Below are 23,510 nucleotides of genomic sequence, written 5' to 3' on the forward strand. Positions count from 1 at the left end.
ATAAATGTACAATCAGGAGCCTGCTAATGCAGCTGTTGCTCCTGGTTGTAAAAACTGTGGAATGAATGCAATGCAGGGGAACGTAGCTTCGTAGACTTGTGGTGTTGCACCCCCTGGTGGAATAAACTCATATGAACTCTACCGTGGGAATTTTTCTGAATATTTTCTCACGTGTGTGTATATATTTCATTAAAATACTTTATTATTAATGTGTTTGTGTATTATTAACCCTTTACTACTAATGGATTAATAATTAGTGATAAGTGAATACACTCGTTACTCAAGATTTCCCAAGCATGCTCGGGTGTCCTCTGAGTATTTTTTAGTGCTCGGAGTTTTAGTTTTTAGTAAAAAAAAGTAGATTGTAGGGCTGCAGCTGAATGATTTACATCTGTTAGCCAGCATAAGTACATGTGGGGGTTGCCTGGTTGCTAGGGAACCCCCACATGTACTTATGCTGGCTAACAGATGTAAATCATTCAGCTGCGGCGCTAAAAACTAAATCTCCGAGCACTAAAAAATACTGGGAGGACACCCGAGCATGCTCAGGAAATCTCGAGTAATGAGTGTATTCACTCATCACTATTAATAATGGATAGGTGTCTTACTGACATCTCTCCATTATTAACCAGGCTTAATGTCACCTTACATTAGCAAGGTGACATTAACCCCTTATTACCCCATATCCCACCACTACTCGGGAGGGGGAAGAGAGTGGCTAAGTGCCAGAATAGGCGCATCTTACAGATGTGCCTTTTCTGAGGTGGCTGGGGGCATATGTTTTTAGCCGGGGGGCAATAACCATGGTCCCACTCTAGGCTATTAATATCTGCCCTCAGTCACTGGCTTTCCCACTCTGGCAGAGAAAATTGCGCGGGAGCCCACGCCAGTTTTTTCCGTGATTTAACCCTTTATTTTAACAGCTAAAGCCACCAAATTTTGCACACAGACACTTCTAACATTAGTAGTGATGATTATGTAAAAAAAATAAGGGATATGAAATGGTTTACTGTATGTAAACCATGACTCATATCCTGTCAGGTTTGATAAGGAAATAGCAAAAGCCAGCAATTGAATTAGCCAACCAAGCTATCTAGCGCTGTATGAAATATAAATATATATATATATGTGTCTCATTGACATACTATATTTATATATATATATAAATATATATATATATATATATATATATATATATATATATATATATATATATATACACTATAGATGTTTTCACGAATATTTGAGCCCTTGGATCCATTCTGTGTCCATTTTGCAAGCCGGCAAGAAAATTTAGCTGTACGGATGCAATACGGATGACACACAGATAATTTTTAGAGAAATAATCGCATCCTCACGTTGAATACAGATCACTGTTCGGGAACTTTTCTGCATATTATGCCTGTAAAAAATGGACCGTATTTCCCTACGCTAAGTGTGACGCCGGCCTAATAGTGAATACATGAAAATTAAATCTGGAAACTCCCAAGTGATGTTTTCTGTGATCATAGTTTTTTTTTCCTGTTCTTTCAAATTTGATCATTTCTACCAGCCATGACTCATTTTTGCAGTTTTTTTGCCAAAACATCTTTGATTCATTGCTTTTCCAGCTCATGTTGATCCAGTATGGAAACTTCTTGTCCTGCAACTTCCTTTAAGCAGAAATTCAAATGTTTGTATAAATTGGATCATATGCAAATTGTCTCTTCAGAGAGGAAGAGGACTAGAACTCTAGTGCCACCTATTGGAAGTAGCAATCCAAACAGTCAATGTCAAACCTTTAACGAGCCTTGTCACATGACTTAGGATAATAGCCAAACCAGAATCTCAATTTGCAGACACTGTGTTTTGGGGTACTGCCCCTCGTCAGTGCAAAGTAGAGATCTGGTTTGGCTGATTGAGAGGCGTCTGACCGGGATCCAAGAAGTATCATTTCTCCTTGCGGAGAGTGACATGATAAGCATGTCGAGGTCAAGTGTCGACCACAATGCACGGACTGGTCAGTGGGTCTCCGGACTCAAGCTTAACAGCTTCATATATTTCTATTTCACATTCGGTTTGGGAGACATGCTGGCCAATCAGTGCATTCAGTTCCCATTTCGAACCAATTTACAAAAACGTTGAATGACCCTTAATCGTGGCCTGCTATAGTAAAAAATAGTGTCATATACATAGTGCCTGAAATAAATAGTAGCAAACAATTCCAGACACAGTAATATTGTACATCTATTTGTCGCACAGAGTGTCACTTATCCTTTCGTAATATTTCTCCTACATAGTAATGTACATAGTAGTAGTCCACAGAATCAGTAATTCTACCCCTTTGCATGGAAAACAAATGGCACCATTTTTAGGCCACACTTACAGTGATGTGCCTGCCCCAATTTGTGAAACACACATTGGAATCTAAGTTGTAGCATTTCTCTTTGTGGAGAGTGACAAGCCAGGCCTGGCATGTCAGAGTGAGGAGACATATATGTCATGCATGCTCCTCTGGGAAATTAAATGTGCAAACTGCCCATTCAGAGAGGAAGAGGATTAGAACTTCAGTGCCACCTAGTGCAAATTGAGATTCTACAGTAATATAGCAATGCTTGTTAAAGGGTCAATATTGACTTTTAGGATTGCTGCTTCCAATAGGTGGCTCAAGAGTTATAATCCTCTTTCTCTCTGAAGAAGCAATTTGCATATTTAATTTCCAAGAGGAACATGCATGGTGTATTCAAGTTTTCTCACTCTGACATGCCAGGCCTGGCTTGTCACTCTCTAAAAGTAGAAATGTTACCCCTTACATCCAAGTCTTAAGCCTCTCACCTAACCAAATAAGATTGCATACTTTGCATTGACCCCCCCCCCCGTCAATACCCTGAAACACTGTCTGCAAATTGAGATTCTAATTTGTCAGTTATTCTACATCATATTATTATTATTATTATTATTTATTGTTATAGCGCCATTTATTCCATGGCGCTTTACATGTGAGGAGGGGTATACATAATAAAAACAAGTACAATAATCTTAAACAATACAAGTCATAACTGGTACAGGAGGAGTGAGGACCCTGCCCGCGAAGGCTCACAATCTACAAGGGATGGGTGTTGTGAATTTGGTTTTTGGGCTCCCCCGGTGGTCACTGGTGGTACTGGACTTGTGTGCTTCACTTTCTCTGTTCACCTGTTTCCATCAGGATATGGGAGTATCCTATTTAGCCTTGCTGCTCAGTCATTCTAGTGCCGGCCATCAATGTAACCAGAGCCTTTCTGTTGCATGTTCCTGCTCCTAGTCTTCTGATCAGCTAAGTTGGACTCTTAGTCCTAAGTTTGTTTTGCATTTTTGTTCCAGTTCGCAGTTGTGTTATTTTTCTGTAGCTGGAAGCTCTTGTGGACTGAAATTGCCACTCCGGTGTCATGAGTTGACACATGAGTCTTAAAGTAATTTCAGGATGGTATTTTAAAGAGGGTTTTCAGCTGACCGTGAAGTCCCCATTTTGTATTTTCCTACTATCTAGTAAGCGGACCTCGCTTTGCTGAACCTACCTTCATACTACGTATGTCTTTTCCTCTGAATTCACCGTCAATATATGTGGGGGGCTTCTGTCTCCTTTTTGGGGGAATTTCTCTAGAGGTAAGCCAGGTCTGTTTTTCCTCTATTAGGGTTAGTTAGTCCTCCGGCTGGCGCTGGGCGTCTAGGGGCAACGTAGGTACGCCACCCGGCCACTATTAGTTGTGTGGTAGGTTTAGCTCACGGTCAGCTCGAGATTCCATCACCCAAGAGCTAGTCCTTATTTATGTTTTTCTGACGTTCTCTTGCCATTGGGAACCATGACAGTATGGCCGGCCAAGTGTTAAAACTGTTGGCAGAAGAAAGGAGAGAAAAAGAAGTCTGCAGATTTTTTTTTTTTTCTGAGCTTGCTCTATAGTTTACTCAGTTGCATTTCTGCTCTAACTGCATCCTTTGTCTCTCTCTCCTTCTAATCCTTGAATGGCTCTGATCCCACCTGATTAAAATGGATCCTCAGAGTTTGGCTACAGGTTTGAATAATCTTGCTACGAAGGTTCAAAATTTACAGGATTTTGTTATTCATGCTCCTATATCTGAACCTAGAATTCCTTTACCAGAGTTTTTCTCCGGGGATAGATCTCGTTTTCAGAATTTCAAATATAATTGTAAATTGTTTCTTTCTCTGAGATCTCGCTTCGCTGGAGATTCCGCACAGCAGGTTCGGATTGTAATTTCCTTGCTGCGGGGTGACCCTCAGGATTGGGCATTTGCATTGGCGCCAGGGGATCCTGCGTTGCTCGATGTGGATGCGTTTTTTCTGGCTTTGGGGTTGCTTTATGAGGAACCTAATTTAGAGATTCAGGCTGAAAAAGCCTTGATGGCCCTATCTCAAGGGCAAGATGAAGCTGAAATATACTGCCAAAAATTTCGTAAATGGTCTGTGCTTACTCAGTGGAATGAGTGCGCCCTGGCGGCGAATTTCAGAGAGGGTCTCTCTGATGCCATTAAAGATGTTATGGTGGGGTTCCCTGTGCCTACTGGTCTGAATGAGTCCATGACAATGGCTATTCAGATAGATCGGCGTTTGCGGGAGCGCAAACCTGTGCACCATTTGGTGGTGTCTTCTGAGAAGGCGCCAGAGAATATGCAATGTGATAGAATTCTGTCCAGAAGCGAACGGCAGAATTTTAGGCGAAAAAATGGGTTGTGCTTCTATTGTGGTGATTCAACTCATGTTATATCAGCATGCTCTAAACGTACAAAAAAGGTTGATAAGTCTATTTCAATTGGCACTTTACAGTCTAAGTTTATTCTATCTGTGACCTTGATTTGTTCATTATCGTCAATTACCGCGGACGCCTATGTCGACTCTGGCGCCGCTTTGAGTCTTATGGATTGGTCCTTTGCCAGGCGCTGTGGGTTTAATTTAGAGCCTCTGGAAGTTCCTATACCTCTGAAGGGTATTGACTCTACGCCATTGGCTAGTAATAAACCACAATACTGGACACAAGTGACTATGCGTATGAATCCAGACCATCAGGAGATGATTCGCTTCCTTGTGTTGTACAATCTACATGATGTTTTGGTGCTTGGATTGCCATGGTTACAATCTCATAACCCAGTCCTTGACTGGAAAGCAATGTCTGTGTTAAGCTGGGGATGTCAGGGGGCTCATGGGGACATACCTTTGGTTTCCATTTCGTCATCTATTCCCTCTGAGATTCCGGAATTTTTATCTGATTATCGTGATGTTTTTGAAGAGTCTAAGCTTGGTTCACTACCTCCTCACAGAGATTGCGATTGTACCATAGATCTGATTCCGGGCAGTAAATTTCCAAAGGGTCGTTTATTTAATCTATCTGTACCTGAACATGCTGCTATGCGAGAATATATTAAGGAGTCCCTGGAAAAGGGACATATTCGTCCTTCTTCATCTCCCTTAGGAGCCGGTTTTTTCTTTGTATCTAAAAAAGATGGCTCTTTGAGGCCGTGTATTGATTATCGACTCTTGAATAAAATTACAGTCAAATATCAGTATCCTCTGCCACTGCTGACTGATTTGTTTGCTCGAATAAAGGGGGCTAAGTGGTTCTCTAAGATTGATCTCCGTGGGGCATATAATTTAGTGCGAATTAAGCAGGGGGATGAGTGGAAAACCGCATTTAATACGCCCGAGGGCCATTTTGAGTATTTGGTAATGCCTTTTGGTCTTTCAAATGCCCCTTCAGTCTTTCAGTCCTTTATGCATAACATTTTCCGTGAATATTTGGATAAATTTATAATTGTGTATCTGGATGATATTTTGATAGTTTCGGATGACTGGGACTCTCATGTCCAACAGGTCAGGAGGGTTTTTCAGGTTTTGCGGTCTAATTCCTTGTGTGTGAAGGGTTCTATGTGTATTTTTGGGGTTCAAAAGATTTCTTTTTTGGGGTACATTTTTTCCCCCTCTTCCATTGAGATGGATCCTGTCAAGGTTCGGGCTATTTGTGATTGGACGCAACCTACTTCTCTTAAGAGCCTTCAGAAATTTTTGGGCTTTGCTAATTTTTATCGTCGATTTATAACTGGTTTTTCTGATGTTGCTAGACCTTTGACTGATTTGACTAAAAAGGGTGCTGATGTTGCTGATTGGTCCCCTGCTGCTGTGGAGGCCTTTCGGGAGCTTAAGCGCCGCTTTTCTTCCGCCCCTGTGTTGCGTCAGCCTGATGTTACTCTTCCTTTTCAGGTTGAGGTCGACGCTTCCGAGATCGGAGCTGGGGCAGTTTTGTCGCAGAAAAGTTCCGACTGCTCCGTGATGAGACCTTGTGCGTTCTTTTCTCGAAAATTTTCGCCTGCCGAGCGAAATTATGATATTGGTAATCGGGAGCTTTTGGCTATGTAGTGGGCTTTTGAGGAGTGGCGTCATTGGCTCGAGGGGGCTAGACATCAGGTGGTGGTATTGACCGATCACAAGAATTTGATTTATCTTGAGTCTGCCAGGCGCCTGAATCCTAGACAGGCGCGCTGGTCGTTGTTCTTCTCTCGGTTTAATTTTGTGGTCTCATATCTACCAGGTTCTAAAAATGTGAAGGCGGATGCCCTTTCTAGGAGTTTTGAGCCTGATTCCCCTGGTGATTCTGAACCTACAGGTATCCTTAAGGATGGAGTGATATTATCTGCTGTTTCCCCAGACCTGCGACGGGCTTTGCAGGAGTTTCAGGCGGATAGACCTGATCGTTGCCCGCCTGGTAGACTGTTTGTTCCTGATGATTGGACCAGTAGAGTCATCTCGGAGGTTCATTCTTCTGCGTTGGCAGGTCATCCTGGAATCTTTGGTACCAGGGATTTGGTGGCTAGGTCCTTCTGGTGGCCTTCCCTGTCTCGAGATGTACGAGTTTTTGTGCAGTCTTGTGATGTTTGTGCTCGGGCCAAGCCTTGTTGTTCTCGGGCTAGTGCATTGTTGTTATCCTTGCCTATTCCGAAGAGGCCTTGGACTCACATCTCTATGGATTTTATTTCTGATCTCCCTGTTTCTCAGCAGATGTCTGTCATCTGGGTGGTGTGTGACCGTTTTTCTAAGATGGTTCATTTGGTACCCTTGCCTAAGTTGCCTTCCTCATCCGAGTTGGTTCCTCTGTTTTTTCAAAATGTGGTTCACTTGCATGGTATTCCGGAGAATATCGTTTCTGACAGGGGGACCCAGTTCGTGTCTAGATTTTGGCGGGCGTTCTGTGCTAGGATGGGCATTGATTTGTCTTTTTCGTCTGCGTTCCATCCTCAGACTAATGGCCAGACCGAGCGAACTAATCAGACCTTGGAGACTTAATTTGAGGTGTTTTGTGTCTGCGGATCAGGATGACTGGGTTGCCTTTTTGCCGTTGGCGGAGTTTGCCCTCAATAATCGGGCTAGTTCTGCCACTTTGGTTTCTCCTTTCTTTTGCAATTCGGGGTTTCATCCTCGTTTTTCTTCCGGTCAGGTGGAGTCTTCGGATTGTCCTGGAGTGGATACTGTGGTGGATAGGTTGCATCGGATTTGGGGACAGGTGGTGGACAATTTGAAGTTGTCCCAGGAGAAGACTCAGAGTTTTGCCAACCGCCGTCGTCGTGTTGGTCCTCGTCTTCGTGTTGGGGACTTGGTGTGGTTGTCTTCTCGTTTTGTCCCTATGAGGGTTTCTTCTCCTAAGTTTAAGCGTCGGTTCATCAGCCCGTATAAGATTTTGGAGATTCTTAACCCTGTGTCCTTTCGATTGGACCTCCCTGCATCTTTTTCTATCCATAATGTCTTCCATCGGTCATTATTGCGCAGGTATGAGGTACCGGTTGTGCCTTCCGTTGAGCCTCCTGCTCCGGTGTTGGTTGAGGGTGAATTGGAGTACGTTGTGGAGAAGATCTTGGACTCCCGTGTTTCCAGACGGAAACTTCAGTATCTGGTCAAGTGGAAGGGCTACGGTCAGGAGGATAATTCTTGGGTGACAGCCTCTGATGTTCATGCCTCTGATTTGGTCCGTGCCTTTCATAGGGCTCATCCTGATCGCCCTGGTGGTTCTTGTGAGGGTTCGGTGCCCCCTCCTTGAGGGGGGGGTACTGTTGTGAATTTGGTTTTTGGGCTCCCCCGGTGGTCACTGGTGGTACTGGACTTGTGTGCTTCACTTTCTCTGTTCACCTGTTTCCATCAGGATATGGGAGTATCCTATTTAGCCTTGCTGCTCAGTCATTCTAGTGCCGGCCATCAATGTAACCAGAGCCTTTCTGTTGCATGTTCCTGCTCCTAGTCTTCTGATCAGCTAAGTTGGACTCTTAGTCCTAAGTTTGTTTTGCATTTTTGTTCCAGTTCGCAGTTGTGTTATTTTTCTGTAGCTGGAAGCTCTTGTGGACTGAAATTGCCACTCCGGTGTCATGAGTTGACACATGAGTCTTAAAGTAATTTCAGGATGGTATTTTAAAGAGTGTTTTCAGCTGACCGTGAAGTCCCCTTTTGTATTTTCCTACTATCTAGTAAGCGGACCTCGCTTTGCTGAACCTACCTTCATACTACGTATGTCTTTTCCTCTGAATTCACCGTCAATATATGTGGGGGGCTTCTGTCTCCTTTTTGGGGGAATTTTTCTAGAGGTAAGCCAGGTCTGTTTTTCCTCTATTAGGGTTAGTTAGTCCTCCGGCTGGCGCTGGGCGTCTAGGGGCAACGTAGGTACGCCACCCGGCCACTATTAGTTGTGTGGTAGGTTTAGCTCACGGTCAGCTCGAGATTCCATCACCCAAGAGCTAGTCCTTATTTATGTTTTTCTGACGTTCTCTTGCCATTGGGAACCATGACAGATGGGTGAGAATACAGTAGGTGAGGATAGAGCTGGTCATGCAGCGGTTTGGTTGATCGGTGGTTACTGCAGGTTGTAGGCTTGTTGGAAGAGGTGGGTCTTCAGGTTCTTTTTGAAGATTTCGATGGTAGGCGAGAGTCTGATGTGTTGTGGTAGAGGGTTCCAGAGTAGGGGTGATACGCGAGAGAAATCTTGTATGCGATTGTGGGAAGAGGAGATAACAGGGGAGTAGAGAAGGAGATCTTGTGAGGATCGGAGGTTGCGTGTAGGTAAGTACCGGGAGACGAGGTCACAGATGTATGGAGGAGACAGGTTGTGGATGGCTTTGTATGTCATGGTTAGGGTTTTGTACTGGAGTCTCTGGGCAATGGGGAGCCAGTGAAGGGATTGACAGAGGGGAGAGGCAGGGGAATAGCGGGGGGACAGGTAGATTAGTCGGGCAGCAGAGTTTAGAATAGATTGGAGGGGTGTGAGAGTGTTCGAGGGGAGGCCACAGAGCAGGACGTTGCAGTAGTCAAGGTGAGAGATGATGAGGGCATGGACTAGGGTTTTTGCAGATTCTTGGTTGAGGAATGAATGGATTCGTGAAATATTTTTTAGTTGAAATCGGCAGGAAGTGGAAAGGGCTTGGATATGTGGTTTGAAGGAGAGATCAGCGTCAAGGATTACCCCGAGGCAGCTAGCTTGTGGGACTGGGGAGAGTGGGAAGCCATTTACTGTAATGGTTAGGTTCGTTGGGGGGTCACGTGAGATGGGGGAAACATGATGAATTCTGTTTTGTCCATGTTAAGTTTCAGAAATCTAGCGGAGAAGAAGGATGAAATAGTGGACAGACATTGAGCGATTCTGGTTAGTAGGGAGGTGATATCTGGTCCAGAGATGTAGATCTGTGTGTACTGAACCTTGTGGGACTCCGACAGATAGGGGGCGAGGTGAGGAGGTGGTGTGTGAGTGGGAGATGCTGAATGTCCGGTCTGTTAGGTATGATGAGATCCAGGATAGGGCCAAGTCTGTGATGCCAATGGATGAGAGGGTCTGTAATAATAGGGAATGGTCCACTGTGTCAAAGGCAGCCGACAGGTCGAGGAGGAGGAGAACAGAGTAGTGTCGCTTGCTCTTGGCTGTTAAGAGGTCATTGGTGACCTTAGTTAGGGCAGTTTCAGTGGAATTGTGTGACCGGAAGCCAGATTGTAAGCGGTCAAAGAGGGAGCAAGAAGAGAGATGGGAGGACAGTTCAAGGTAGACGTGTTGTTCCAGTAGTTTGGAGGCATAAGGGAGAAGTGATATAGGGCGATAGCTAGATACAGAGGATGGGTCAAGAGAGGGCTTTTTGAGGATAGGTGTGATGGAGGCATGTTTAAAGCTTGAGGGGAAAACACCAGTTGTTAGTGATAGGTTGAAGAGATGGGTTAGGGTTGGGATGAAGACTGTGGTGAGGTTTGGGATGAGGTGGGATGGGAGCGGGTCAAGTGCACAGGTGGTGAGATGCGATCTTGAGAGTAGAGTGGAGAGTTGATCTTCTGTAATGGTGGAGAAGTTGGTTTTGGAGGTGGAGGGCTGGGAAGTCGGGAGGAAGGGCTCTGGGGGTTGTTGGCCAAAACTGTCTCTGATGCTATCAATCTTCTGCTTGAAAAATGAGGCAAAGTCTTCAGCGGAGATAAGTGGGGAGGGAGGAGGTGCTGGGGGATGGAGGAGAGAATTGAAGGTGTTGAATAACTGTTTAGGGTTGTGAGACAGGGAGGATATGAAAGATGAGAAGTAGGCTTGTTTAGCTGTGGCAAGTGTGGTCTTGAAAGTAGTGAGGGACTGTTTGAATGCGATGAAGTGGTCGTTGGAGTGGGATCTTTTCCATCTGCGCTCAGCAGCCTTGGAAGCTCGCCTCAGTTCTTTGGTCAGGCTGGTGTGCCAGGGCTGTCTGTTGATTTTGCGAGCTTTGTTATGTGTAAGTGGGGCAGCAGATTCCAAAGCTACAACTATTGTGGTGTTATATAGAGCGGCAGCGTCATCTGCATCGTGTATGGAACTTATGTCTGTGAGAGGGAGGAGGGATTCAGAGAATGAATGTAGGTCAAGATGTTTAAGATTTCTGCGAAGGTGTGAAAGTTTGTGGGGTGGGGATTGTAGACATGGAGTGGAGAGAGATGAGAATGTGAGAAGGTTGTGGTCAGAGAGAGGAAGAGGTGAGTTAGAGAGGTTAGATAGGGAGCAGAGGCGGGTGAAGATGAGGTCCAGTGTGTGAACATCTTTGTGAGTGGCTGCAGAAGACCATTGAGTGAGGCCAAAGGAGGAAGTGAGAGATAGAAGTTTAGTGGCAGCTGAGAGGGAAGTGTCAATGGGGATGTTGAAATCGCCCATGATGATAGTGGGGATGTCCGCAGAAAGGAAATGAAGTAGCCAGGTGGTGAAGTGGTTAAAGAAGGTGGTGGCTGGCCCTGGGGGGCGGTAAATGGCAGCCAGTTGGAGGTTGGAGGGGGAGTAGATGCGCACAGAGTGCACCTCAAAGGAAGGGAGGGTAACAGAGGGTGGCAGTGGGATTGGGGAGAAGGAGCAGTTATCTGACAGGAGAAAACTTCTCCGCCATGCTTGCTGCTGGGCCGGGGTGTGTGAGAAAGGTGGAAGCCACCGTAAGAGAGTGCAGCAGGGGAGGCTGTGTCAGAAGGAGTGAGCCAGGTTTCGGTGATGGCGAGGAAGGAAAGTTTGGTAGTAACAAAAAGATCATGGATGTAGGGAAGCTTGTTACAGACAGAGCGAGCGTTCCACAGAGCTCCTGTTAGTGGGACTGGGGAAGCGGGGGCTGGGCGAATGGGTATAAGGTTAGAGAGGTTACGGAAGTTTGTGATGGAGCGTAGATGGGAGGTCGAAATGACTGTGGGAATATGGTGAGGAGAACCAGGATTTGGAGAGATATCACCAGCAGTGAGAAGGAGCAGAGATAGTGTTAGCAGGTGGGAGCAGGAGAGGGCATGAGGGGGCTGCCTGTGCTTTGAGACAGAGGATTGTATGTTAAGAAACAGTTCTGAGGAGGAGGTGAGATGGATGGGGAGGATTGAAGAGGAGATGAACAGTTCCTTACTTGGTGTGGGGATTGGGGGAGGTAGCAGAAAGTGAAAGATTATAGGGGTAAAAGTGAAAACAAACTGAAACATTGTTTTCAGTGACTGTCCAGTTACCTTCAGTTCCCTTCAGGTTCAATTCAGGTTTTAATTCTAATGTAATCCACACTTTTAGAACACACTTCTAGAAATCACACTGCAGACTAAAGTCATGCAGACTTGTGCTATGCATTATATGGAAAACTAAGTGTGTTCAGGTGTGAAGCAGAGAGGAGTGGTCTCTGCTCATCTTGGTCAGAGAATTAAGGGTGGACCAGATGCATACAATCAAGCCTAAGTAAACAAGGTCATAAATATCACAGGGTAAGTTTCCTCTGCTCTTAACATTCTCATGGTATGCCTTTCAGCTAACCCCAGCTGAAAGGCATACCATGAGAATGTTAAGAGCAGAGGAAAGTCTGTGTGCAAAGCTGGAAAGGCTTGTTTAAAAGCACAACTGGTGCGTCATTATTTCAGGAGGGTACTATTACTGTGAGGAGGCACTAAAGAGGAAAATTACTATGTGGGTGCACTTTAGGACATCTTAACTGTTATTGGCAACAAGTGGACTTCATTATTGTGTAAGAGTATTAGGCAGCAACACTATTATGTTCAGACCCCAAGGGGGCATTATTACTGTGAGGAGGCACTAGGGGAGCATAAAAATTGTCTGTGGTTAATAAGATGGCATAAATACTGCTTTGGATTAGAGATGAGTAGTGTTGAGCATTCCGATACCGCAAGTATCGGGTATCGGCCGATACTTGCGGTATCGGAATTCCGATACCGAGTTCCGATATTTTTGTGATATCGGAAATCGGAATCGGAAGTTCCCAGTGTATGGTTCCCAGGGTCTGCAGGAGAGGAGACTCTCCTTCAGGCCCTGGGATCCATATTCATGTAAAAAATAAAGAATTAAAATAAAAAATATGGATATACTCACCCGTCCGGCAGCCCCTGGACCTTACCGCTGTTAACCGGCAGCGTTAACCGTTCCTAAGAATGAGGAGTTTAGGACCTGCGATGACATCACGGCTTGTGATTGGTCGCGTGAGCGGTCACATGAGCGGTCACGCGACCAATCACAAGCCACGACGTCAGCCGCGACGTCATCTAAGGTGCTAAACTCCTCATTCTTAGGAACAGAGGCTGCCGGTTAACAGCGGTAAGGTCCAGGGGCCGCCGGACGGGTGAGTATATCCATATTTTTTATTTTAATTCTTTATTTTTTACATGAATATGGATCCCAGGGCCTGAAGGAGAGTTTCCTCTCCTTCAGACCCTGGGAACCATCCAGGATACCTTCCGATACTTGAGTCCCATTGACTTGTATTGGTATCGGGTATCGGTATCGGCGATATCCGATATTTTTCGGGTATCGGCCGATACTATCCGATACCGATACTTTCAAGTATCGGAAGGTATCGCTCAACACTAGAGATGAGTGAACTTGTTTTTGGAAAATGTTTGCCAATCTGAAATTCAGAACCAACGTAGCACATTCGGAATAGTGTTCAGCTTCCCGAGCATTTTTCGTCAAAGTCAAAAAAATTTGGTCACAGATCATTAAATGATCGTGTTTCCAATCGGGTGGGAAAGAAATCATCCACAATGTTGTGACAGAAGGTCTTCTGTTATTGGCTGACCAAGTCACATGTCCTTGTCCATATAAAAAGCAGACATCTTGTTTTGCTGTCGCCATTTTCTCAGTGTCACAGTGCAAAGAGGCCGCTCATTTTATTTCAGCTGCTGTTGCTGAAAGTGAACTTGTCAGGTTGGCAAGATAGGATCCTGTCCGGTGTGAAATGAACCTTCCAGCATCTAACTAGATTGGGCTAAAACTGTGTTACAGTCTCTGCAGGCCCCATTTGCTAATCAAAATCATTTGGGAAAAAAACTGTGTTGCAGTCAGGAATCAGAAGACCAGATTCCCTCTTACAAAATGGTTAGATCTAATATAGGGGGATGAGCCAGAAGTCCCTATTTTCTAATCCAAATCATTCATAATAAAACTGAGTTGCAGTGTGGAATCAGAAGGCCACATTTCTTCTTAAAAATCATTACGCCTAATATTGTGGTTCAGCCAGGAAGCTGCATTTGCTAGACCAAATAATTTGTGATGAAATTGTGTTGCAGCGAGAAATCAGGAGACCACATTTGCTCATCAAAATCATTAGGTATAAGAGTATTATTCACGCACATTATTTAAGAAGAAGTGATTGTTCAGTTAGTGACAGGTGACTGACAGGTGTGAGCCTAAGGTTGTGAAACAGCAGGTTAAAAGAGGGGAAGTGTTCATACAACATGAGTTGGGAAAAAAGTAAGGTGGTGGTGGAATAGGCTTGATATTTGACATGTTCATGGGTTAGGTGTTTAATGTTAATAAAATCTCAACTGAACAAACACCATCTCGTCCTATCCAAGGATCACTAACAACATAAGTTACTGGGCAGACTACTCACTCCGTTTCTTTGGCAGCTGCACAGCGGTACGCCTTGTAGATGAGGCTCCAAAAAAGCCTGTGCTCCAGTGGATGGAAAGTGCTGCATCAAGTGGCCTCTCCTACTCTTCCTGCACTTTAACATCACACAAAGTACAGTCCTCAGAGGTGGTACCCCAATTACCCTTGCTTACACCACGTCACAAATTTACAAATGCCCAACTGATTGAGGGGAACCACAGATGGAGCATTCTGCAGAGCTGTTTACACATTCTATTCCATGGGCATCTGAGGTCTGCTCCAAAGATTCACATAATGCAGAGGAGGAAAGCATCTGCACCGATGTCCAAACTTTTTAAAATTAAGGACAAAGGGGTGCTCACCGCAATAGGTAGGTGATCTGGAGTAAAAATGAGTCAATAGAAATTAGTAAACCACGGCACCCAAAATGTCAGTATCTCAAATTTAATGTTACAAACAGATCATTGTGTTCAATGATAGACCCAAATGAATACAGACATGGGTAAGTCAACGTTTCAACGTAATGTCACCTTTCTTAAGATATGTCTGTTTCTGGCCAAGTGGGGGTCTCCGGGTGGCGATGTGTGTAATGCACCGTAAAATAATGTTTCCTTCTACACATGCCAAAGCTAAGAGCTTGAACTTCACCATCTCCAAAAAGTTGGCCACAGAAATGGTGCCTTTTTCTGTCACCCATGACAGCACCAACAAGAGAGAGGATCTGCCCTTCAAGGAAAGGAAATCTTCAAGATAAAAAAGGCTGCACCTCTCTCTACATCAGTGGTTTCCTGTCCTCGATGGGAAGCTTTCTTGATGGTGGAAGAATAAAAAGAAAGAATGGATGCATTCCCAAACCTGAGCCGTCCAGGGGGCCAACGTCAGACTGAGCGTAGGCTGTAGCACCATCACAGGATGAGGTCCAGAAGCCACGTGTCCCAGCTGGGTAGTCACGGTGGTGCAGGTCAGAAGTTGCACCCCAATGACGCACGTTGGGTGCTTTCACCCAGAACTGAGCTTCTCGTGGGTAGTACCGGAAGCTGCAGGAGCACGCCAGATGGCAGATCCTAGGTCATGGTGTACATAAGGAGGATGGTCGGTCAAGTAGGGGTACTTGTGTCTACAAGTAAGTTGCAACAGCCCCTGATACAAGACAAGCACCAGCATACCATGCAGCAGAAGCACCTGGAGGAGCCTCAGCAACAGCGTCTCTAATCTCAGCAAAAGCATCCCCCTGGGTAGTCAGCAGCTGCGTCCAGAAATAAGTGGTTGCTTTAGTGGAATACATAGGATAAAGGGTTCCAGGGATTACAGGTCTAGTCAGAACAGCTTCAACAGGACTGAAGAGTACACAATCTCCAGAGCAGAGATCTCAGATGACATTATGTCTCATTAAAACGAAGGTGCAGGATTCCCTTAACACTAGAACTACCACAGGTTTCATAATACCTATAACTACCATTAGGGGTCATTTTGACCCCCATTCAAAAGTACTGTCTCTGGAGTAAAAATAACTTTTTTCTTGCCAACAAATTAAAGAACATTTATTTTAACTTAGTAGGAACAGTGTTTTAAGATCAAGTACAGCACGCATTTTCCTTTTACATGGTCATAGCATGAAGCTGAAGAATGAACTCCCGTCTGCTAATTTTACTCCCAGTTGCTGTTTTATAGAGTATAGTTGCGTTTATAGCTGTTAAATCAAGTACATTACAAAACACCCAAACCGGCCATCGGCGGCTTCCAGATTTTGTGGTGTACTTTCGAGCCATCTGGTCTACTGTGTCCACTCCAACCTTTGTTTTATTGTAAAATTGTACCGTTTCCGTTTTTTTTTCTTGTTGTTTCCAACTGCTACATCTGGGTGAAGACTACTGAGCAAAATAACATTCTTATTTGGCTTACCTTGGAAACTGTAAGAGTGATGTCACCATTCTTCATCAGAGTAGTCTCATATGTATTTGTTATTAGGAGTAGTGTTGAGCATTCCGATACCGCAAGTATCGGGTATCGGCCGATACTTGCGGTATCGGAATTCCGATACCGAGTTCCGATACTTTTGTGGTATCGGGAATCGGTATCGGAACCATATTCATGTGTAAAATAAAGAATTAAAATAAAAAATATGAATATACTCACCTCTCCGGTGGCCCCTGGATCTTACCGCTGTAACCAGGAGCCTTTGTTCCTAAGAATGAGCGTGTGAAGGGCCTTCGATGACGTTGCGGCTTCTGACTGGTCGCGTGACCGCTCATGTGACCGCTCATGCGACCAATCAGAAGCCGCGACATCAGCCGCGACGTCACCGAAGGTCCTTCACGGGCTCATTCTTAGGATCGGAGGCTCCCGGTTACAGCGGTAAGGTCCAGGGGCCGCCGGAGAGGTGAGTATATGGATATATATGGATATACTCACCTCTCTGGTGGCCCCTGGATCTTACCGCTGTAACCGGGAGCCTCCGTTCCTAAGAATGAGCCCGTGAAGGACCTTCGATGACGTCGCGGCTGACGTCGCGGCTTCTGATTGGTCGCGTGAGCGGTCACATGAGCGGTCACGCGACCAATCAGAAGCCACGACGTCATCGAAGGCCCTTCACACGCTCATTCTTAGGAACAAAGGCTCCCGGTTACAGCGGTAAGATCCAGGGGCCACTGGAGAGGTGAGTATATCCATATTTTTTATTTTAATTCTTTATTTTACACATGAATATGGATCCCAGGGCCTGAAGGAGAGTTTCCTCTCCTTCAGACCCTGGGAACCATTCCGATACTTTGCATCCCATTGAAATGCATTGGTATCGGGTATCAGTATCGGCAATATCCGATATTTTTAGGGTATCGGCTGATACTATCCGATACCGATACTTTCAAGTATTGGACGGTATCGCTCAACACTAATTAGGAGACTTTCCTACAACTACTTTTATGTATGGGGTCAAATTGACCCCTTCAGTACTTACAGGTATAAATTGTAAAATCTGGGCCCCTGAAAAAGTTTCAATTCATTTTTGTGTCCTAAAATATACACTACCATGAATAAATAAAAGTCACAAAAACTCAGAACTCATTTGTTGAAATTTTAGAAATTATAGGAAAAAGAAATAGCAAAAGGGTCTAAATGATCCCTCCGGTAGTTCTAGTGTTAAAGCCTTGTCCCACTCAGACGTAATGTCCCTTAGCAGTAAAAGGTCTAAGGTATTGTCTTCAGACTCAAATGAGGGAAGTTTTGCTGGACTCTGCTTCGGATTGCTCCTCATCAGAGAGTGACTCAGGGATGGGCCATTGCTTTTTGTTGGAGGAGGTAGATAACTTCATGAAAGCACTAGGAGCCACAATGGGGTTAGTCGATCAGAAGGCTAAAAAAATCAGTCCAGGACATAATGTTTGGGACTCTGGATAAAAAGAGGCGCTAAACCTTTACCATTAATGAGAGGATGCAGGACCTCATCAGTATGGAATGGGAAAAAACAAAGTAGAAGAGCCCTCTTCTATCTGCCTTTAAGAGGAAGTACCCCTTTGATGAGGAAGCAACAATGTCCTGGAATAAAGCTCCCAAATTAGATGTGGTGGTTTCTAAGACCTCAAGGAAGTTCTCTCTACCCCTTGAGGATACAGGGTTATTGAAGGATCTCTTGGATAGGAAGATTGATACCTTCCTGAACAGTAGTGGGAGTCATCTGTAGGGGCATTAGGACTAGTTACAGCAGAGACTTGCACTGCCAGATCTCTGATGGTTTGGTTGAACAAGCTAGAGGGCCAGCTGAAAGATGACACTCCTCAAGACTCCATCTTAGCTGCACTTCCAGTGATGAAAGGAGCAGAAGCTTTTCTGTATGCTACCTCTGCATGCTCTGCCAGGTTGGCAGCCAGGGCTGTGGCTTTATCCAACTCAAGTCGCAGAGCTGTCTGGTTGAAGTGAAGGCCAGAGGATGTACAGGCAAAAGGAAAGTTGTGCTATCTACCATTTGAAGGTGGATTTCTATTTAGCACAGCTCTGGATGATATCCTATAAAAGGCGAGTGATAAGAAGGAGTTTCCACAAGCCCCGTTTTCTTCTTTTAGGCAGCCCCTTCGGAGGAAGAAAACGCAGAAATGGTTCATACAGTTCCGAAAGCGACTCCTCGACCCATTCCAACCGTCGCCATTTTTTATCCAAAGGACGCAGAGGGGGACATCGCGAAGGAGACCCACAAGGAGAGCAAAACGAAAGAATGACGACAAGATCACAGGTGAGACTACGAACCTAGTGATCAATATATCGGATCATCTCCTTTCCCCCGCAGAGTTTTCAGTACTCCAAAAGGGGCTGTCCTTCTGTCCGACACCAAATTGGGACGCTTTGCAACTAAAGAAGGACTTGGAGAACTTTTATCGGACAATTAGATTAAAGACTCATTTTGGTCTGAATGCAGATCATACTAGAGCTTCAGTACTTCCAACAGGGGTTGATACACCACCGGCATTATCTATCACCACCCTTGGGCTCCGAAATCGGAGCAACTTCTATCCTCCTAAGACCTACCATGCCACAGAGACCTTTATTTCTCTAGTGGACCATGAGGTCGACTCTCTTATACACCAACAATGTCTTGGTCTATTTCCTCCTCACTTCAATCTCTCTTCTACTGAAAAACAAGCTCTGTCCTCCCTTCACACCAATACATCAATTATAGTGAAGCCGGCGGACAAAGGGGGAGCAATTGTAGTAATGAACCGTACACAGTACATAGGGGAAATTAATCGACAACTGTCATGGTTCCCAATGGCAAGGGAACGTAAGAAACATATAAGTAACGAACGAGCTCTCGGGTGATGGAAACTCGAGTTGACCGTGAGCTAAATCTACCACACAACTAACAGTAGCCAGGGAGCATACCTACGGCTTCCTATATGCCACGCGCCAGCCGGAGGACTAACTACACCTGGTAGAGGAAGAAACAGACCTGGCTTACCTCTAGGGAAATACCCCAAAAGATGATAGCAGCCCCCCACATGTAATAACGGTGAATTAAGAGGAAAAGACATACACAGTATGAAAGTAGATTTAGCAAAGAGAGGTCCACTTACTAGATAGCAGAAGGATACAAAAGAGGACTTCACGATCAACTGAAAACCCTTTCAAAAACCATCCTGAAATTACTTTAAGACTCCTGTGTCAACTCATGACACAGGAGTGGCAATTTCAGCCCGCAAGAGCTTCCAGCTACAGAGAATTACAAAATCTGCAAACTGGACAAAAGGTACAAAACAAAAGGACAAAGTCCACTTAGCTGATCAGCAGACTAGTAGCAGGAACATGCAACCGAAGGCTCTGGTTACAATGATGACCAGCAAGGAAATGACTGGAGAGCAAGGCTAAATAGGAAACTCCCAAACACTGATGGAAGCAGGTGAACAGAAGAAGCAAAGTGCAAACAAGTCACCAGTACCACCAGCAACCACCAGGGGAGCCCAAAAAGCGGATACACAACAGTACCCTCCCCTTAAGGAGGGGGCACCGAACCCTCACAAGAACCGCCAGGGCGATCTGGATGAGCCCTATGAAAGGCACGAACCAAATCCGAGGCATGAACATCAGAGGCAGTTACCCAAGAATTATCTTCCTGACCATAGCCTTTCCATTTAACCAGATATTGAAGTCTCCGTCTGGAAATACGGGAGTCCAAGATCTTCTCTACGACGTACTCCAATTCACCCTCCACCAGCACAGGAGCAGGAGGTTCAGTAGAAGGAACCACCGGTACCTCATATCTCCACAACAACGACCGATGGAACACATTATGGATAGCGAAAGATGCCGGGAGGTCCAAACGAAAGGAAACAGGGTTAAGAATCTCCAAAATCCTATAAGGACCGATGAACCGAGGCTTAAATTTGGGAGAAGAAACCCTCATAGGGACAAAACGGGAAGACAACCACACCAAGTCCCCAACGCGAAGGTGGGGACCAACACGACGACGACGGTTAGCAAACTGCTGAGTCCTCTCCTGGGACAATTCCAAATTATCCACCACTTGTCCCCAAATCCGATGCAACCGATCCACCACCGCATCCACTCCAGGACAATCCGAAGATTCAATCTGACCAGATGAAAAACGCGGATGAAACCCTGAATTGCAAAAGAAAGGAGAAACCAAAGTGGCAGAACTAGCCCGATTATTAAGAGCAAACTCCGCCAACGGCAGAAAGGCAACCCAATCATCCTGATCCGCAGACACAAAACACCTCAAATAAGTCTCCAAAGTTTGATTAGTTCGCTTCGTCTGGCCATTGGTCTGAGGATGGAATGCAGACGAAAAGGACAAATCAATGCCCAACCTGGCACAGACTGCCCGCCAAAATCTAGACACGAACTGGGTACCCCTGTCAGAAACTATGTTTTCCGGAATACCATGCAAGCGAACCACATTTTGAAAAAACAGAGGGACCAACTCAGATGAGGAAGGCAACTTAGGCAATGGCACCAAATGAACCATTTTAGAAAAACGGTCACACACCACCCAGATGACAGACATCTTCTGAGAAACAGGGAGATCCGAGATAAAGTCCATAGAGATGTGCGTCCAAGGCCTCTTCGGAATAGGCAAGGGCAACAACAACCCACTAGCCCTAGAACAACAAGGCTTGGCCCGAGCACACACATCGCAAGACTGCACAAAAACACGCACATCTCGAGACAGGGAAGGCCACCAGAAGGATCTAGCCACCAAATCTCTGGTGCCAAAAATTCCCGGATGACCTGCCAGAGTAGAAGAATGAACTTCCGAGATGACTCTAGTGGTCCACTCGTCAGGAACAAACAGTCTACCAGACGGACAACGATCAGGTCTATCCGCCTGAAATTCTTGCAAAGCACGTCGCAAATCTGGAGAGACAGCAGACAAAACCACTCCATCCTTAAGGACACCAGCAGGTTCAGAATTCCCAGGAGAGTCAGGCTCAAAACTCCTAGAAAGAGCATCTGCTTTCACATTCCTAGAACCCGGTAAGTACGAGACCACAAAATTAAACCGGGAAAAGAACAACGACCAACGTGCCTGTCTAGGATTCAGGCGCCTGGCAGACTCCAAATAAATTAAATTCTTGTGATCAGTCAAAACTACCACCTGATGTCTGGCACCCTCAAGCCAATGACGCCACTCCTCAAATGCCCACTTCATGGCCAAAAGCTCTCGATTACCAACATCATAGTTTCGCTCGGCGGCCGAAAATTTTCGCGAAAAGAACGCACAAGGTCTCATCACTGAGCAGTCGGAGCTTTTCTGCGACAAAACCGCCCCCGCTCCGATCTCGGAAGCATCGACCTCAACCTGAAAGGGAAGAGAAACATCAGGCTGGCGCAACACAGGGGCAGACAAAAAGCGGCGCTTAAGCTCCCGAAAGGCCCCCACGGCAGCAGGGGACCAATTGGCAACATCAGCACCCTTTTTAGTCAAATCCGTCAGAGGTTTAGCAACGCCAGAAAAACCAGCTATAAATCGACGATAAAAATTAGCAAAGCCCAAGAATTTCTGGAGACTCTTCAGAGAAGTAGGCTGCGTCCAGTCGTAAATAGCCCGAACATTGACAGGGTCCATCTCAATAGAAGAAGGGGAAAAAATATACCCCAAAAATGAAATTTTTTGAACCCCAAAAACACACTTTGAACCCTTTACACACAAAGAATTCTCCCGCAAAACCTGAAAAACCCTCCTGACCTGCTGAACATGAGACTCCCAGTCATCAGAAAAAATCAAAATATCATCCAAGTACACAATCATAAATTTATCCAAATATTCACGGAAAATATCATGCATTAAGGACTGAAAGACAGAAGGTGCATTAGAAAGGCCGAAAGGCATTACCAAATACTCAAAATGGCCCTCAGGCGTATTAAATGCGGTCTTCCACTCATCCCCCTGCTTAATTCGCACCAAATTATACGCCCCACGAAGATCAATCTTATAGAACCACTTAGCCCCCCTTATGCGAGCAAACAAATCAGTCAGCAAAGGCAACGGATACTGATATTTGACTGTAATTTTATTCAGGAGACGATAATCAATACAAGGCCTCAGAGAGCCATCCTTTTTAGAGACAAAGAAAAAAACGGCTCCTAAAGGTGATGAAGAAGGACGAATATGTCCCTTTTCCAGGGACTCCTTAATATACTCGCGCATAGCAGCATGTTCAGGTACAGATAGGTTAAACAAACGACCCTTTGGAAATTTACTGCCAGGAATCAGATCTATGGCGCAATCACAATCCCTGTGAGGAGGGAGTGAACCAATCTTAGGCTCTTCAAAAATATCACGATAATCAGACAAAAATGCCGGAATCTCAGATGGAATAGATGACGAAATGGACACCATAGGAGTGTCCCCATGAGCCCCCCGACATCCCAGGCTTAACACAGACATAGCCTTCCAGTCAAGGACTGGGTTATGAGACTGTAACCATGGTAATCCAAGCACCAAAACATCATGTAAATTGTACAACACAAGGAAGCGAATCACCTCCTGATGGTCTGGAGTCATACGCATAGTCACTTGCATCCAGAACTGTGGTTTATTACAAGCCAAAGGTGTAGAATCAATACCCTTCAGAGGTATAGGGACTTCCAGAGGCTCTAAATCAAACCCACAGCGCCTGGCAAAGGACCAGTCCATAAGACTCAGAGCGGCGCCAGAGTCCACATAGGCATCCACGGTAATAACTGATAATGAACAAATCAAGGTTACAGACACAATAAATTTGGACTGTAAAGTGCCAATTGAAATGGACTTGTCAACCTTCCTAGTACGCTTAGAGCATGCCGATATAACATGAGCAGAATCACCACAATAGAAGCATAACCCATTTTTACGCCTATAATTCTGCCGCTCGCTTCTGGACATAACTCTGTCACATTGCATTTTCTCTGGCGTCTCTTCAGAAGATACCGCCAAATGGTGCACGGGTTTGCGCTCCCGCAAACGCCGATCAATCTGAATTGCCATTGTCATGGACTCATTCAGACCTGTAGGCGTAGGGAACCCGACCATAACATCTTTAACGGCATCAGAAAGGCCCTCTCTGAAATTTGCCGCTAAGGCGCACTCACTCCACTGAGTAAGCACAGACCGCCTACGAAATTTTTGGCAGTATATCTCCGCTTCATCTTGCCCTTGAGATAGGGCTATCA

Source organism: Ranitomeya variabilis, chromosome 2 (assembly GCF_051348905.1).
Source record: "Ranitomeya variabilis isolate aRanVar5 chromosome 2, aRanVar5.hap1, whole genome shotgun sequence".
NCBI lineage: Eukaryota > Metazoa > Chordata > Amphibia > Anura > Dendrobatidae > Ranitomeya > Ranitomeya variabilis.